Below are 20,674 nucleotides of genomic sequence, written 5' to 3'. Positions count from 1 at the left end.
CCATTTGACGTGCTTGATCTTGTGTATGTGTGTGATTATGTGTTTGTTTGTTGTGCTTTGGACGTACTTATTGTGTGTGTTGAGACTTGAGACTTTGGACTAAGGCAGGTACCGTAAGACCAGACTTTGAGACATTGAGACTTTTGGACTTATTATGGCGTAACTCTGCTCGTTATATATTGAACTATTACTGGTTTAGACTTAAAATAATCGACAAAAGACATATCTCTTTGACTAGACTTTTGATTAAAACCTACGAACTCACCAACCTCTGTGTTGACGCGTTTTAGTATACTTTTCAGGTGCTCAGGTTAATCAAGGATAAAGACTGCTATGCTAGGCTTGGACTTCGGAGATTAGTGCTCCTCTATTTATTTTCAGACTTTAAGGCTACATGCCTTGGAATATTTCTTTATGGACTTGGTTGTAATAAGCTATTTTAGCAATGTTATGACTTTGAACTCATGTATTTGAGAATATATTTATCATATTCTATTTCATTTAGCAGTATCTATGTAATTCCATGTTGTACTGTACTTTTCATGACACCTCATGTTTCCGCCAACGGTGGGGTGTTACAAAGGTCCTTATTGGTGGTCCTTTATTTTGGATCATAATTGGTATATTAATATGTATATGTTGCTAGTTAAAAACCTATGAACTCACTCAACTCTCGTAGTTGACACTTTTTCTTCATGCTTTTCAGGTTTAGAGCAGTAGGTTTGCTAATGGACCGCCTCTGGATGTTGTAACTGTTTGATGTTTGAAGGCTTGTAATGCAAACAAGTATCTTTTTAATTCGGATTTAGATTTATGTAATGGTCTTAAACAATTGAATTTGAACTATGTAATCGTTTATTTTGGGACGATCTTAAAACTTTAATTATGATGTTTTTCATTTAATCTTTTGTACCATGTCGTTCTGTGGCATCTCGTGTTTCCGCCGTAGTCGGGGTGTTACAGTTTAGTGCCAAAATCGAGAGAATGATTTAAGAGAAGATTTGAAAGACAAACTCTTTTCTCTTCTTGTCTATGAAATCTAAATTTTTTTGTGAAGAAAGGGTGTTTTTCAAAGAAAACCTTAGAGATAAATCTTATGTGTGTAAACCCTTTTGATGGAATGATAGATGAAGTTTATATAGGCATGTATATGGTTGAATTCAACCATGGTCGAACTCAACCAGGTCGACCTCGACCAAGTCGACCTCAACCAGGTCAAACTCGACCAAAATCTGGAAAATATACCCTTTTACGAAAACGTGGCCGCTTGAATTGTCAAAAACGGAGTTACGGTTTGAAAGTTATGACCAAAACAAAATCAATACGTTTTTCTGTTGTCGACTCGTTTAATTAATTAAAACGACGCTATATACGGCAAAGGTAAATGATATTCGTTGATTCGCTTAATGTTTTGAAAGTTCATTTTAACTTTATTTGACATTTTTATGAGGCAACTAGTCTTCCTCAATCATTTGCTCCAAGTCTTAAAAAGTTAAAGGCACTAGTACTCAATAAACATGTCTTGTCTTATTCATACTCTAATCCATATAGCCACACGTCTAAAGACTTAAATTGATAGTTAATGACCTTCTACAAACGGAAAAGTATAGTCAGACGAACGCTCAGGTGACGGTTGTCACAGCATTACCCCGTTAAAAGAATTTCGTCCTGAAATTCAACTCGCACCCATCCCATTAAACAACTGGGGGTATTTTGCCATGAAATGATCTTAAAATAGTCTTATCGTTTCCATGTATATTCAGTCCCACGCTTTAAATTCCAACGAACCTTAACAAGGGTATACTTGGTTTTCTTAAATTCCCGTACCTTATGATCTGCAATCTCCAAAGGCTCTTCAACGAAATTCAACTTATCGTCAATTTGGATTTCGTCCATAGGCACTTGACGTTCCTCTTCGGCTAGACATTTTCGAAGATGCGACACTTGAAATACATAGTGACTCCCTCAAGCTCTCCCAAATATCTCAATCGATAAGCCACCTTACTAACTCTTTTCAGTACCTCAAATGGTCCAGTATACCTTGATCCGAGCTTTCCGCGCACAACAAATCTAGGGGGAAACCTTAAGAAGTACACGGTCTCCGTCACTGAATTCTAAAGGTCTACGCCTGACATCAGCATACTTCTTTTGTCGTTCTCGTGCTACTCTGAGTCGCTCTTTAATCTGAATTATTTTCTCGGCAGTATCTTCAATAAGCTCAGGCCCAACCAACTGGCTATCGCCAAAGTCAGACCACGCGACAAGTGGTCTACACTTCCATCCATACAATGCCTCGAAAGGAGCTACCTTAATACTTGTGTGATAACTATTGTTGTAAGAGAGTTCTATCAAATGTAGATGATCATCCCAGTTACCACCAAAGCATAAGACACACGCTCTCGACATGTCTTCTAAAGTTTTAATCGTACACTCGCTTTGACCATCGGTCTGAGGATGGTACGCCGTACTCATGTCTATCCTAATTCCGAAAGACCTCTGAAATCTTCGCCTAAAATGAGAATTGAAACGAGTATCATGTTTGAAATGATCGGAACTGGTATACATGCTTCGACATGATTTCCTTTACATACTTCTTCACCAATTCCTCTGTGGAGACTTTTTCATGAATGACCAAGAAATGAGCAGACTTTGTCAGCCTATCGATAATCACCCAAATCATATCCTGACCTTCCTTCGTCCTGGGAAATTTGGTAATAAAATTCATAGTCACACACTTCCACTTCCATTCAGGAATCTCTGGTTGTCCAAGTAACCCAACAGGCTTCCGGTGTTCCGCTTTCACTCGTAAATACGTCAAGCATTGCCTTACAAACACAGCAACATCCTTTCTCATGCCACTCCAACAATACAACTCACGTATGTCACGGTACATCTTGTAAGTATCCGAATATACCGAATACATTGAATTATATGCTTCATTAATGACTGCATTTCGCCAGTGAAAGGAACCCATAGTTTGTGCACAAAACACAAGCCGCCATCGTCTCTTTTTTCCAACCCATACCTCGTAATTCCTTCTTAAGAAGTTCTTCATCATTAACAAACACTGACTGTGCTTCTATGATCTGATCTCTAGCACTCCTCTGCATACTTGTAACACGTACTCGTCTAGCCTTAACTCTTTCCTTACGTCTTAGAGCGTCGGCCACAACATTAGCTTTCCCCAGATGGTAACGAATGTTACAATCGTAATCACTGAGTAACTCAAGCCATCTTCGTTGTCTCATATTCAAATCTTGTTGTGTGAAGCTATGTTGTAGACTTTTGTGTTCATTATAAATTACACACTTGGTTCCATACAAATAAAGTCTCTAGCACTTTAATGCAACAACCACTGCTCCTAACTCTAAATCAGGAGTTGTGTAGTTTTTCTCATGGATCTTTAGTTGTCATGAGACGTATACAATCACCTTGCCTCTTTGCATGAGTACACAACCTAATCCTTCACACGATGCATCGCAGTACGCTACAAAATCATCTGATATTTCCGGCAGACTCAAAATCTGTGCATTACACAATCTATCTTTCAAAATCTGAACGCGTTTTCTTGTTTCTCCCCCCAAACATACGGTCTGTCTTTCTGTATCAATGGCGTTAGCGGTAGCGTAATCTTAGAAAATTTTCCAATGAACTTCTATAATAGCCCGCTAGAACAAGGAACTGTCAAACCTCAGTCGGCGTCTCAGGCGTTCTCCAATTCTTAACTGAATGAACCTTGCTAGGATCTATATGTATTCCCTCCTTGCTCACAATATGTCTCAAAAGCGTACCTCATTCAGCCAGAATTCACATTTAGAGAACTTTCCATACAGTTTTTCTTTTTCCTCAACAATTCCAGTACATTTCTCAAGTGTTCAGTATGTTCCTCTTTTGTCTTTGAGTAGTTCAAAATGTCGTCAATAAACACGATAACGAACTTGTCCAAATATAGTCAGCACACTTTATTCTTCAAGTCTATGCACACTGCCGAAGCGATAGTTAATGCAAAGGGCATCACTATAATTTCGAATTGTCCGTATCTTGTCCTAAAAGCGGTTTTTTGGTATGTCGTCCTCATGTATACGTAAATGGTGATACCCTGAACGTAAGTCAATCTTTGAGAAACACTTTGCACTTTGGAGCTGGTCAAATAGATCATCAATCCTAGGAAGGGGATAACGATTCTTGACTGTTCATATATTCAGCTCACGATAGTGAAACCATCCTTGACAACTCACTCAAACATGTAGCGTAACGAACATGATCAGCACCAATCCTCTTATACTCCAAAAGTTCTCGATATAATCTTTTCAGTTCAGTTGCCTTGTAGAACTTTCTCGCCAACAACTCCTTAAAATTTTAACATGACATCGCTTTGGCCACTACTCTGCTTCTGGCTCAACATTGACCATTCCACCAAGACAACGCATCCAAGGTAAAGAAATTGCCCTATAACTGAACCTTTGACCAGGTGTACACTCACTAATGTCAATCACAGCTTCCGTCTATCTAATCATTGAATAAATATGCCTACTCCACCTCTGCCACATAATCTTGCATGCCAAATTCCTTGACGATTTTGTAAGTAAAACATCTGACACCACTTCTAGTCTCTCTTAGTACATTTCCTATACGAATTCTCTCATCAACATCTTCATAGTATTCACTAGTCTCTTCATTCACTGCTTCCTCATACTGTGCATCCTCAGCTTCATTATAAGTTGTCCCTTCATTCGTCGCATTTCGTGTCAAGACAACATTGATGACTTGAGTAATTGCGGCAATCTTCTCCGTTTGCAGTAGCTTTCATCTCATAGTTATTCCGCACATGTTAGTATATCTTTGGAACGTTATTCGCGAAGAAACACTCGAAAATGTCAATGCCTATGTCACATGTTACACTCAGCAAGCTCTCTCTTCTTATGGTCTAAGGGATGCTATCTAAAACTTAAACTACTCATGCAGTCCATGTCAATGCAATACATATATACATCTATATACACTACTAATATATAATCCTATATCGCAGTTAAAATGTGGTCCAAATCTAACACGTACATCCGTTGCACTAGTGGTGTATGTATACAGGGTGTACCAGCGGCTAACCCTCAACACCCCTAGTACATCTAATGCAAGGTCGGATCGCGGTACTGGTATGCTCTCTAGTTATTGGCTCGGTATGTATACAAGGTGTACCAGCTACTAACCCTCCACCTAACCAACACCCATTAAGAAGACCAGGGTTGCTACCACACTCTCACTACAAGTGCAATCCGTGATGTCAATAACTGTCGCAAAGCATGGCGGTAATCATAGAAAAGTTGATCACGCTTTTCTATGATATCGCAATTCCGTACTAGTTAGCGTCATCACTTCATTTCGCTCTAATACACATAAATAATCCCAACAGCACCAAAAGTACATAGTCACTAAATGACAATCACAGTCAACAAAGGGATAATAAGTCTCAATAGAACATGAACTCAAAATATAAGCAACGTTAGTACGTCTATAATGCATCTATGATTCCTATCGTAAATGCTATACGGGGTTCCTAGGTTATAGTCTAGGCTTTTCTACCTAATTCTCTACAACCTGGCTCTAATACCATTCTGTAATACCCCACCATTGGCGGAAACATGAGGTGTCATGAAAAGCGCAGCACGACATGGAATTACATAGATACTGCTAAATGAAATAGAATATAATAAATATATTCCCAAATACATGAGTTCAAAGTCATAACAGTGCTAAAATAGCTTATTACAACCAAGTCCATAAAGAAATAATCCAAGGCATGTAGCCTTAAAGTCTAAAAATAAATAAAGGAGCACTAATCTCCGAAGTCCAGTCCTAGCATGAAAGTCCTTATCCTTGAATAGCCCGAGTACCTGAAAAGTATACTAAAACTTGTCAACACAAAGGTTGGTGAGTTCGTAGATTTTAGTCAAAAAGTCTAGTCAAAGAAATAAGTCTTTTGTCGATTCTTTAAAGTCCATACAAGTATTAGTTCAATACATAATGAGCAGAGTTACGCCATAATATGTCCACAGTCTCAAGTCTCATGCCTCATGTCTCATGTCTCAAAGTCTCGATGTTTCAAAGACTCAATGTCTCGAAGACTCAATGTCTCAAAGTCTCAATGTCTCAAAGTCCGGCCTTACGGTACCTGCCTTAGTCCAAGTCTCAAGTCTCATGTCCAAGTCTCAAACTCATACAATAAGCACGTCCAAACCATAAATCACAATAATAAACACATAAATCACACACATATAAACAAAATCAAGCACGTCAAATGGCACAAATAACTCTATACGCACAGGCTCCATATTGAACATAAACAGGAATCGAAAAAACTGTTTGAAAAATAAGTATACTTTCCACCCCAAAACTTGTAAAAAGAGGGGCTACGAAACTCACCTGAAAAGTGTTTTGAAAGTATAACGGACGAGCACGACAAGCACAATCAAAGTCCACGACAATCAATACCTACCAATAATACATGACAAGTCACAATGAAAGTCTTTGGTCTTAAGTCTTAGCCTATTAGAAATGTCTTTAAGTGCACATGTCTTTATTTAACTTCTAAAACGACATTTGACAAAATTCGAATAAACCGAACAAGAGTCTAGATTTGACACCAATGTCCTTTCATAAGTTCAAAATAAATTATTTTATCAATAAAACCTGATTTGAAATCATTTTGTAGCCCAAAATAAGTTTTACTCGAATTTTAATCAAAACTAGACGAAACCGGATATTTTAATCGAAAAGCTTACGAAACTGAAACGAGTAGAGGTTGAGCTCAACCTAATGGTTGAACTCGACCAACTAAAGCCCAAATATGTTATTTTAAAATCTTTTATTCATATGTTAGCCAATTGGACCAAAACTACACCTTTTGAGAAAACTAGTCAAGTTTAAGAACCGAATAAGCGCGTATGGACACGAAAGGCCAAAGAAATCGATTATATGAGTAGGGAAGTGGTTGGAATCGACCATGACAGGTGTAGTTTGACCTGGACAGATGTCTAAATGATTCTTTTCTAAGTCTTAAAGGTCCGAGAGTTAAAATAAGTCATTTCGGGTCAAACTAGGAACCTTACGAGCCGTTTAAGCGACAAAAGTCAACAGAGGGTCAACCTAGACCACCAGAGGTCGAGCTAGACCTGCCTAGGTCGAGCTAAACCTAGCCGGGGTCGGATTCATACGCGATTTGAGCAAAAACGAACGATTTTGACACGATTTTGTTAAAATAACGAGATCTAAGGCTAGCCAATTAATACCCATGAGTCTTGATTGCACAAAAGTGTCACAAATCAGTACAAAAAGGGTGAAGTTCGACCGATTTCATACCTTAATCTTTGATACGAAATCGACTAGTTTTAGAGTCTTTTAGCCAAGTAAAGGATATCTTTAATTTTTGTAGTTGCACAAAATCCAAATTACATGCGTGCATAATGTATCAAATCAAAGCCTTAATCAAGGTTCAATTCGTTTCTTACACACAATTGTAACCGAAATTGCACAATCAACAATCAAAGACATGATTTGCTTAGCTTTTGATAAGAACCGAAAAGTAGTTACATAAATATGTTAAGGGCCGAATTAAAAACATGAAAATCAGTACCTTTTTATGTTTTTGATGAAGAAAATGAGAACAAACACTAGTTTCTTGATCGAAGATTGAAGCCTTCATTGATTTGCAAGCGTTTAGAGCCGAAATCGAGAGAATGATTTGAGAGAAGATTTGAAAGACAAACTCTTTTCTCTTCTTGTCTATGAAATCTGAATTTTTTTGTGAAGAAAGGGTGTTTTTCAAAGAAAACCTTAGAGAGAAATCTTATGTGTGTAAACCCTTTTGATGGAACGAAAGATCAAGTTTATATAGGCATGTATGTGGTTGAATTCAACCATGGTGGAACTCAACCAGGTCGACCTCGACCAAGTCGATCTCAACCAGGTCAAACTCGACCAAAATCTGGAAAATAGACTCTTTTACGAGAACGTGGCCGCTTTAATGGTCAAAAACGGAGTTACGGTCTGAAAGTTATGACCAAAACAAAATCAATACGTTTTTCTGTTGTCGACTCGTTTAATTAATTAAAACGACGCCATATACGGCAAAGGTAAATGATATCCGTTGATTCGCTTAATGTTTTGAAAGTTCATTTTAACTTTATTTGGCATTTCTATGAGGCAACTAGTCTTCCTCAATCATTTGCTCCAAGTCTTAAAAAGTTAAAGGCACTAGTAATCAATAAATATGTCTTGTCTTATTCATACTCTAATCCATATAGTCAAACGTCTAAAGACTTAAATTGATAGTTAATGACCTTCTACAAACGGAAAAGTATAGTAAGACGAATGCTCAGGTGACGGTTGTCACACTATTTATATAATTTATATATCAATATCTATGTTAATATATAAGTGTTTGCAGGTACAAATTTTGACCCAAACTATGGAAGAGATGCGGGAAAGACATGAGACACAACACAAGGGAGATTGTCGAGATGAAAAAGCGTAAAGAAAAGAAAAAAAAGAAAGTAGAAGGTTTTGAAAGCAAAATGGGAAGCCAGAACAAAGAAATAAAAGCGACCATCGCTGCCATGAAGAACTTCTTACCCAATATGAAGCCATCAACCTAAATCTAAGGAATTATTAAAACATCTAAGGAATTATTAAAATCTTATTAGTTTGAATTATTTTTAAAATTTTATCGATGTGAATGAATGTTTTGTTGACGGATATAGTTTTATTCTTAGGTCATGGATTATATGCATTTTCATAGTTTGGATATTGATTGATTAGTTGGTTTATTATATATATATATATGTATATATATACTCGTGCACATGTGATCAAGAATCTAAATCTCCACATAATTGTATTACGGATGATAATCCATGTTCCACTCAATTATAAACTTTAAAATTACACATAAGTTATTCAAAAACAATCAAAAAATAATTTTCATGTAAAGAACAATCATCGGTTGGGCTTGATTTGAAAAGTTTCAAAGGTTCTCGCAAAAAAAAGGGTAATCAAAATAACTTTACCCTATATACATATATATATATTATATATATATATAGGGGGATGAGAATATAAGGCTGTCGGGTATCTAAGCTTAGGTGTGGAACACTCACATAATGTTTTTTTAATCCATAAAAATCATGGGGGTCCATGCATTTATTCACTAAACAAGAAATAATAAAATATTATTATGTGAGGGGTTCCACACCTAAGCTTAGGTGTCGGACAGCCTTAAATTCTCTTTTTCCATATATATATATAATTACATGGTGGAAAAAGGAATAAAAATATATAATTCTATTATTCATTAAAAAATGACGGTTGCTTGAAATCCGTAGGAAAAATGAAATTATATCCCGTGGGAAAGTTCTCACTTCTGAGCTCTAACTCCTTACTTTCTTTCCCGCCGTAGAACTCCAATTGAAAGGGGAATCTCCCCTTGGTCCGCTTTCTCTATCTGGGGTTCATTCAACAACCCGTGGAAAATCTGTGGGAAACTAATCCGTTGAAAACTCGTGGGAAACAATTCAAAGAAAATCTGTTAATGGGATATCCCGGTGAATTTTATATCATAACCAAAAGATTACAAAACAAGTAGTAAGGCTAGAGTGCCATACTAGTTCATATGTATGACATGGCATGCAATGTTAACAAGCTATCATCTAGCAAACAATGTGAAACAGCCTATACACTAGAAATTACATGACTAATGCATAACGTTGAATCTCAACGTTACCAACTTCAATCTAATCGTAGAAGTAATGAGTTCTACAATCTGATCATGGGGTCGCGCATGGTTGGAGAACAACCGATTATTTCTTTCTTTCCAAACGTAGTAACCAGTGGCAACCACAAGGAGTCTTCCGATCACATTCTTTGCTAACCTGGACTTTGCCTTCATAGTTAGCCATTGAGTAATGTCATCCATGAGGCAGTCATTGTAGGTACGCAAGCTAAGTCTTTTATTTTCTTCCAGACCTGCAAAAAGAAACTACATTCTAAAAATAAATGAGCATGTGAGTCTGACCCCCTTTTGCATAAAGAACAACAAAGAAGGTTTAATGTAGATTGCGAGTCAAGTTCCATTGCATCATTTTGTCTTCATTTTTCAACTTCTGTCGCATAATCAGCCATACTAAGAAAGCATGCCTTGGTATGCAATGGAGAACCAAACAGCACTGTACCATGGCACTTCATTCTGCTTAGTACGAATAGAATCCCAAACGACACTAGAAGCATATGTACTTTCTTTCCCATCCTGATCCTTCCAAACTAAAACATCTCTTTGATTCTGGTTTAACACAAGTCTTGGTAGATTAATTAATATTGGATACAGGTCTAGCCATGCAGTTGGCCAATTCTATTTATCTTCAAAGATTGCCTCGGCTACCTTAGAGTTTAGATTGAAACCAGCTTGTCTTATTTGTCTAGGGGAAACTATTTGACTTAGAGGGCATTCATCTGACCATTTGTCAAACCATAAAGATGTATGCTGCCCATCACCAACTTTAGACCAAATGAAAGGTCTAATTAAGTCACGTAGTTGTAGGATTTTTCTCCAACTTTAGCTACAATTATGAGGATGAGGTATGTCCCAAAAACTACGACCTTTTAGCCAGTAGGAATGCACCCATTTCACCCATAACGACTCTCTATGTTAGGATACTCCAAACGTGATACACCATCAAAGATTTATTCACATCATAATCTGTATAATCCCTAACCCACCTTCAGATTTTTGTAAGCAAACCGAGTTCCACGACACTTTTGCCTTCCCTCTTTCCATCGGTCCTTGACACCACAAGAATGCCCTCATTTTCTTCTCAAGGTCCTTAATAATTTGGCTTGGCAGGACAAACACTGAAGCCCAATAAATATGAAAAGATGAGAGAACTGATCTTATAAGTTGTAGCCGACTAGCAAATGATAGTGTTTTATTCTTCCAATTCGCGATTCGACTCTCCATTTTCTCCACCAAAATTCTACAATCCTTGTAAAGAAGTCTGCTCGAACTTAATGGGACTCCAAGATATCAGACAAGCAATTTTCCTTCCTCAAAAGGCATAACCACAATATTTAACATGATCAGCAACATTGCAAAAGAAGGTTGTGCTTTTAGGCATACTAGACATATCTTTGGAATCGTTTAATGCATTCATAATTGTATTTGATGAGTTAACATCACCTCTTGCAAACAGAAACAAGTCATCAGCAAAACACAAGTTTATGATGCGCTCCTTTTCACATTTGTTGTGAAACCTGAAATTGGAAGTATTTAAAATGGAGTAATGAAGAATTAGTGTTAATACTTCCATTATAAGTGTAAACAAGTATGGGGACATCCGGACATAGGATCTCCCTGTCTCAATCCCCTATCTCCTTGGAAATACCCATGGACATTACCATTTATTACAATTGAGAAGGATGAAGATCTTCCACAAACCAAAATCCACTTAATCATTTTCCTATGAAAACCAAACCCGTGTAACACCGCTTCCAAGAAGTCCCAATCAACTGTATCATATGCCTCATGTATATCAATCTTGAAAGCACATCTTAGTGGCCCCACATTACGATGGTAATTATGCATAATATCCTGAGTTAGAAGTATATTATCCGATATCCTACGACCAGGGACAAATGCTGATTGATTAATGTTAACAATGTCTATTAACCCTGACTTCATCCTATTCGTAATAATCTTGCTAATGCATTTGTAGATGGTATTGCAACATGATATACGTCTATATTCAGTGACACAAGAGAGTGTTTGGACCTTTGGAATAAGAGCAAATAGGGTATGATTTACTTCCTGAAGCAGCTTCCTATTTCGAAAGAATTCTTGAATGGTGAGGCACACATCTTTCCCCACCACATCCCACGAAGCTTTAAAGAATGTAGAAGTAAACCCATCTGGTCCTGGTGTTTTGTTTTCCCCTATAGAAAACATCGCCTCCCTTATCTCATCGCATGTAACAGCACGAACCATAGCATCCGATTGTGAGGTAGAAAGCTTTTTCATAAAAGTTCATGTGTTGGTGTGCGACTAGTTTGTCCCTTGGTCCCAAGAAATTGTTGATAATGATGCAAAAACGCCTTAGGAGCTTCACCACCCTCATAGAGGGTCCCTTGAACATCCCTAATCACTTCAATACGACTTTGATGATTCTTGCTTTTAACTGAGTTATGGAGAAATGTTGAGTTGGAATCTCCCACCCCAAACCATTCCACCTTGGATTTTTGTTTAAGAAATCGTTCCGCATCCAGTTGTGTGCATTAGTATTCTTTTAAAACCGAAGCCTCATTTTCAAGTAATTCTGCATTAGTTGGTTGCTTGTCAATTTGAAATTGTAGATTATCTAGAAGGCTTCTCAAGTTAGCTACTTTACCATGGAGATTACCTTGCTGTTGCAATAATCGTCGCATAGGGGTCTTGGTAGCTTTTAATTTTTTAACAAACTTGAACATATGGTGCCCCTTTTCATCAGTCTTACAAGCATTGATGACTGCTTCCATAAATAAACTCTTGCTTATGATCCAGAAAGTTAACAAATTTAAAAGGTTTAGGGCGACTTCTTGCAACCGAGGGCAGTTTCAAGATACACGGAGAATGGTCAGAGATTCTATATGGTGTAAATAAAGCACAAGCTGCTGGGAATGTGATGCGTAAATCACGCAATAACTCAGCACAACGGAAATTAAAACGACTCTTTTTGGTATTTTCTGGATTTTATGAAATAAACAACAAAACAAGACGATAAATAAAATGATAGATAAATAATCCACCACCAAGACTCGTAAAGGCTAAGCTACCGGAATCAAGGATAAATGAAACACTCCAACCCACCACTATGCTTGATAAAGGTCTAGCCACCACAAACACAGATAAAGGAATCGAAGATTTTGGATCTCACCACTATAATTGATGAAGGACGAACCACCACAATTATAGATAAAGGGATCACTCCAAACCACCAAGATCAAAGATCTATAAAGGTAAATGAAGATTTTTAAGAAATAGAGGCTGCTTTATTAATTTCATTCAACTCAACATTATCCCCCATACAATGAGAAATGAGCCCCTATTTATAGATAACTACCTGCCTAGGAATCATCAAAATTATAATAAAAATGGACCAATAGAAAGAGCACGCATAAAGCTTCTAGAATTATTCCTTTTGCAGCCGGGCCCACAAACCGTTAGGAATAACGTTGTCACACGCCCCTCTTTTGTCTTTATCACAACTGTCATCCACCTTCTCTTATTGGGTCCACTAGACACGTGACAATCTTTATTATTCAGAAACAAACTTTATTGAAGCAACTAGAGAGTGACATCTGGACTTCCACTGGAGACTTAAATCTGGAGCATTCATCAGTAGACTTGACTGGAGAGTGGTCACTGGAAAGCTTCAGTGGAGAACATTACTGGTGGATCACTACTGGTAACATCTGGAGACCCTTTCCACTGGAGTAATGTTATAACTGGTAACTGGGCTAGTTCAGTAAATAATTGTTTAAAATGAGCGACAACTGGCAGAATTAACATTGCTTGTTCTGGTGGCATTATCTGGCCAGTTTTCTCCATTTCACTTAACTTCTTCAGTTCAGTTGGATCCTCCAGTTCACTCGATTTCTCCAGTTCAGTGAACCTGGTAATTTCTGTATCAGAATGTATCTGTAAATCATATTTTACCCATATCCAGATCAATCTTTTTAAAGATACCACCTCCCTTCTTTGGCTTTTGATTCCACATTAAGTGTAAACCCAAGCTATTGATATCAAAGACTTCAATCTGATCTATACATTCTTTAAACTCTCTCATGCTAATATTAACATTTGAGGGTCCTTGCATTCTGTGTTCTAAATTAAGCGCTGAATTTAAATCACCGAGTATAACCCATGGCTTATCATGGACGAAAGCTCTATGCATACAAAAGTTGTTCCACAATTTTCTCCTATTTTTGTAATAGTTAGCATAAACAAAAGAACAAAATAAAGATTTATTATCCTCTTTATTCATATTTTGAATATGAATCACCTGATCTTATTATGAAAGAACCATTAAATCAACAACCTGGGTATTCCATCCAATAATAATACGGATACCTTTTGAGCATAAGTTACCATTAGAGGTTTAATCCCAAGTCCTATAGATCTTCTTACAAATGTCAAACAAATTAGACACATCTACATGAGATTCAATAATTGCACAGATATGAAGATGGTTCTGAGAAACCACCTGGCGAACCTCCTTTTGTTTTAGCGGGCGGTTCAACCCCCTAATATTCTAGGAAACTAGACTAGCCATTACAACCATCCTCACCGGGAGTGCTTGCCCCCTCAGTAGTTGAGTATTTTTCCTTGTTTTCCCTCATAAAATCTGATGTTTAAATTAAATATCTCCTCTGTTTATGAGTCATCAGATACATCCAAAAAACTATGCATTCCCTTTTCCTGCCTTTTATCTGCTGGTTCACTTGCTTCTATTGCACCATCCTTTAGTTGCTCAATTGAGTTTGCAATTGGTACTGATGTTGACGTGCTAGCTCCACCCGAACTCTCTTTAGGTTTAGTGATCGGCCTATATATGACTTTAGTCTTTTGTTTTTCGCTGGAAATCCATGTGCCGTCTTATTTTTACTCTTCACTTGCTGAAATCCTCCGCTATCAACCTTAGTATTTTCTTTGGGAATACTTTTGACAGCCTTGGGACATGTTGCTTCATTATGCCCAAAAACTTTGAATTCAAGGCATCTTGGTGGCTTCCATTCGTATTCAATTTTAATTGTCTGTTTAGTAAATCCATTACCTTCTAGTTGAGAGATAGTAACTACCATGTTATCTTTAAAATCTTGCTCAGCATTAAGTTCAACTAGTGCCCTAGCATAGCTATTTCTTCCCCATGATTCAATAGACATATATGTCGTGTATGCATCTAGCTTCTTTAGGTCACCTACTTTAGATATAAGCATACTTAAACCGTCATCAGTGTAAGCTACCATAGGGACATCATGTAGTTTAACCAAAACAAGTACAGTTGTAAGTTCTGTTTTTTGCAGATTAATGTTTGGATTCCAGATATTTAAAAAAATTGGAGAACCATGAATAATCCAATGGTCATTCTCGAGTACATGATCCATACTTGCTTTCGAATGAAATTTGAAGAAATAAAATCCATTCGAGTTCATCATGATACGTGAGAGCCCATGCTTGACCCATGCATTCTTGACAAAATTGTCAACGACTAGAAAAGCAGCTCGTTTTCCAAGAAAATATCCATATAACGTGTTATCGTTTTGAGCACATACTTCTCTTATGGACTCCCTTGGTAAAACAACATCAATTCCCTCAACAGGAGTACTAGTTTCAACTTTCCGCAAGTTAATATTTCTCTTCCCATTGCCATCCATTCCATGTGTACCTTGCAATTTCTTAGCATAAGAAGTAGGCATGATTGGATGTTCAGCAACTGGAGCATTAACATCAGAATTAAATGAAATTGTAGGATTAGGCATCGGCTTTTCCGGAGCTGAAGTATTAGACTTTTGATTAATCACATTCCCATCCTCATCCAATTTTATACCCGGGTCTATAAACCATCTTGAAGGATGGTCATCTTACTTGGAAGATACTCTTGGTGAACTTCGTCGACTAACGTTATCATGCAACTCATCATATTCCATGTTGGTTTCAGTATGTGCTTGGCTTGTAAACTTCTCATTATTCAGACCACCGGGATTTTTTATAGTAGTATTAGCACCACCACCTGGAGATCCAGAATTAACAGAACGCGTAGCATCACTTTTTTTTTATCATTAGAATCCCTTTTAGGGTTTTTCAATATCGTTCGCACAGGTGGCCTGATCTTACCATCGATATTCTTGATTTTGGAAGCAATGCCAGGGGAGCCCCTTTGTTGTTAGTTGATCTCTCCATTAAACTAAGTAAATCAGTATAAGCAATAAAAATCAATCAACACCTAAAGGAAACTAAATAAAGAACAGCAAAATAAACAAACCCTAACCCTAGGCACGAAAAAACCATAGAAAATTAATCAATCCCCTTAATCAATTAACAAGCTCAATTGATCTAGCTGGACTAATCAAGTTAGCCGCGATCACAAGCCTGGTAATCAATCAGAAGAAGGAAAAAACTCAACTAGGGTTTAATGATAGTAAAAAGAAAGATAAAGAACCCTAAAATATGTAAATCTAACAAAAGAAACAGTAAACTAGATATGATCAAACACCTAGAAAGGTACAATGATCACAAATTGCTACCGTGATCAGTTAGAAGCCACAAGATTAGAGCACAAAGAAGATCAGGTCGCAGATCACCATAGGGTAGAGAGAAAGGGTAATTCAAAAAAAAAATGCGGGAAATCTATGGGAAATAACTTTTGTAGGAAATGCGTGGGAAAGAAAATCTGTGGGTAATCGGTGGGAAAATACAAAAAAAAAAGTTTCGTTGAAAATATGTGGGAAATCCGTTTGTATTGTCGTGGGAAAATTCGTGGGAAATATTCCCACAGATTTATGATCGTGGGAAAAGCGTTGAAATATTCGGTGGCCGTAGGAAACTTCATGGGAAATTATTTCCCAGGCCACTTTTAACGATGGCCAGAATTCGTGGGAATACGCCAGTTTTGTATTAGTGTCTTTTTAATTCGCATATGAGCTTTATGTTAGAATGTAAGCATATAAACATGTACCAATTCACGAGTAAGCGCAACGGAAGTTTTGAAACATTTATGCAATCAAACTAATTAACAAAGAAAGGAATTGAAACTTGTATCTTTGTGCAAAGCTTCCAATAATATTGTTAATAATAAGATTATTATTATTGTAGGGTTTAAAGTAAAACCCCTCTACGATTGCACACTAGAGACCCCTATACCGTATGCTAGTACCCAATCATGAACCAACAACCCTTTGTTTAAACCCTTGGATCAAAAACCCTTAAACCCGAAAACCCTTTTTCTTCTTCTTTGGCCGATTGAAACAAGAAAGAGGAGAGGAGAGAGTTTTTCACAATTTGATTGTATTGTGAATGTGTGAAAGAATGAAAAACCCTTAAGCCTAAGGACTCTATTTATAGGCTTAATTAAAAGGGTTTTAAACTTGGTGACCAAGCAATCTTAAGACTTGAGATTTTCGGCCCCCTCCTTTAGAATTAGGAAACATCACTAATTCCTAATTCCACTTTTACACATCCTCTTTAATTAATTAAGTCCATAATTAATTAATTCGTGATTATACTTTAATTAATATATTACATAATATACTAATTAATAAAATAGAGTTACCGTGTCATTTCGTGTGACCTCATAGACTTAAATCATTTTCGGGCATGCGTTTATTTTAACGAGAGCACACTTGAGCATGTTATTATAAAGGCAATAACATTGGTTAGCGTCTAACAACACGCTAATGCTCTCGGAAATATTTAAGGATAGTTTCTTAAATTATCATATGAATTGATTTAGTCTATAATATCCCTTTGTTTCAGATACCCTTGTTAATTTATGAATATGGATCAAAGTCATTTCATAATTTAACGGTTTTGTTTCTCATTTATACAATTAATCAAGACATCCTCTTGAGTTCATTTGGGTATGACCATATAAACATCTTAATTAATTAATGAGGGCGCCAAATAGTATCATACTTCAATTGCAAATTGAAGGAACAAATCCTCAATTGACTACAAGTGTCTAGTCATGTCATTTCAATATATTTATGAAAATAGCCCTTTATTACTACCTTGTTTAGGACAGTTAGAACTATATCAAGAAAATGCAATCCACACATTCATAACCTACTTATATCTCAAGTCTAAGGATAAATAAAGTAACCATTTCACGAATTTCATTTAATGACATAGATCCATAAAATGACAATTCGTTAAGTAGGGTAAGTCCAATATTCACCTCTTTGAATATTATGTGAATTTGGTACGATCAAAATGTTCCCTTAAATATTTTCACCAATCTTTCACATTTGTCTTAGTTTAACTATATTTCCATATAACTAATCGACAATGGACGTGTAGAATATTTTCAAATATTCATGGATTTAAACATGCAAATATAGGACACAATTATTATAAAATGAAACCACTATACCAAGTATAAAATTCATTTATCAAAATAACAATCGTTTAACATCCCATTATCCAAATGCCAATTACAAATTTACATGATATAACTTAGCAATATCTAAGACTTATGCCTTCCGCATGCTTATTGAGCTTTCATTTTGACAATGCCTTTGTAAAAGGATCTGCTAAGTTACAATCTGTGTAAACTTTGAGTAATTTGATTTCACGCGATTCGATTTGCTCTCGAACATAGTGATATCTTCTCTGGTAATGTCTGGCACCTTTTTGAACTCCAGATTCATTGGTAATAACAATTGCTCCTGAATTATCACTGTACAGTTCCATAGGTGAGTTATTTGAGGGCATCACGTCAAACCCATAAATAAACCTTCTGATCCAGACAGCTTCCATGGGCGCATCCGAAGCAACTATATATTCAGACTCTGTAGCAGACATAGCAATGGTAGATTGTTTCTTGCTCTTCCAATCTACAACTCCTCCATTTAAAATGAAGACATATCCTGACTGAGATTTTGCATCATATTTATCAATCTGAAATCAAGCATCACAGTATCCAGTTACTTTCAGCTTTGCATCGGGATTTCCACCATACACCAAAAACAATTCTTTAGTAGCCCGCATGTACTTAACAATATTTTGCGCAAATGCAACATCAGGTCTAGTACATCTTACCGCATACATGATAGATCCCACAGCCAAAGCATAAGGAATTCTTTCCATACGCTCCACCTCTTCAGGTGTAGAAGCTCCATCTTGAGGAGATTCCTACTAGCTTTGTGATATACACATGGCTTATCAGGATTTTGAGCAAAACCAAACTTTTTGATTTCCTCATCAAACCTTTTATTCCAACTCCTTGATGCTTGCTTCAATCCATAAATGGACCATTGAAGTTTACACACATTGTCAGGATGTTTCGGATCGACAAAACCTTCTGGTTGTACCATATAGACTTCCTTGTCTAGAAAACCATTCAAGAAAACGGTTTTGACATCCATTTTCCATATCTCATAGTCATAGTATGCCGCTTTGGCTAAGATGAGCCTAAGAGCTCTAATGTCCGCAACAGGAGAAAAGTTCTCCTCATAATGATGCACTTAACAAAGATGCAACGGAAAAATAACCCATTGTTTTCTTTGGGTATCCTACAAAGATGCACTTAACAAGTCTAGATTCAAGTTTGTCAGGCGTATCTGGTTTCACAAGTGCCTCACATCCCCAGAGCTTTAAGTAAGACAATTTGGGAACACTCCTATGCCACAACTCATGTGGTGCCTTGTCAACCTTCTTGGTTGGAACCATATTGAGAATGCGAACAACAGTCTCTAGGGCATAATCCCAAAACGAAAAAGGAAGAGTTGTATGATTCATCAATGATCGAACCAATTCCAACAATGTTCAATTCCTCCTCTCTGAAACACCATTATGTTGAGGAGTATATGGAGGAGTGAGCTGTTGAATAATTCCACAAGCTTTAAGATAATCCTTAAACTCTTGGCTTAAGTATTCACCACCGCGATCCGAACGAAGAGTCTTGATGGTTCTACTGAGTTTATGTTTAAATTCACTTTTAAATTCCTTGAATGTTTCAAGCACTTCATGTTTATGTTTAAGCAAGTACACATAATCATAACGACTGAAATCATCCGTAAAAGTGACGAAGTAGCTAGCACCTTTCCTTGACACATGTCTAAATGGGCCACATACATCCGTATGTATTAGTCCAAGTTGTTCTTTAGCCCTTTCCGGTTTATTTGGAAAAGGTGTCCTTGTCATTATGCCGGCAACACAAGATACGCATTTGAACTTAAAAGAATATCTTTTGAACTTAAATCTTTTGAGCTTAATAAGATCAAAAAGAACTATTGACCTTATATAAAATTCATTTGACCAGACAATTTAAGAAAATTCAAGACTTGTTAAATTATTTTGTCGCAACAAATGTTGGTGACCTTTTAATAGCTTTCAATCGAGCATAAATATATCCATATTTGATAATTAAGTCTCTAACTATTATAAAATAAGTTTTTGACTTAATTTGGCATTTCCATAAGACAGTAATCTTCTCATTCTCGAGTTCGCGCACATTTTTCCAAAGTCTCAACAGCTCGAATAAAATAAAAATCCATTGATTCCATGATAAAGCCTTACAGAATAATGATGTTCACTCCCTTAAAGTACATATTCTAGTTATAAAGTCGCGTACATGAACGGAATGAACTAAAGACGACCAGAAAAGTACTTCGGGAAAATACGCTCAGATGACGGTTGTCACACACAGGTCTCGAATTGAGGTTATCAAAGATGGGAATGGGATAGTACCTCAAGGAGGGAATGCACCTACAACTTTTGTCGATCATTATATCAATTTTCTTGGTATGGAAGGTGTTACATCACTGATACCTACGCCTGACTTGTTCTCTAAAAAGTTTCAACATGATTGTTCTATTGTTATAGTGCGTAAGATGACGGATGAGGAAATCATACAGGCCATGTTTTATATTGGAGATA

The sequence above is a fragment of the Erigeron canadensis genome, chromosome 1 (assembly GCF_010389155.1).
Source record: "Erigeron canadensis isolate Cc75 chromosome 1, C_canadensis_v1, whole genome shotgun sequence".
Taxonomy (NCBI): domain Eukaryota; kingdom Viridiplantae; phylum Streptophyta; class Magnoliopsida; order Asterales; family Asteraceae; genus Erigeron; species Erigeron canadensis.
Note: the sequence above shows the minus strand (reverse complement) of the source record.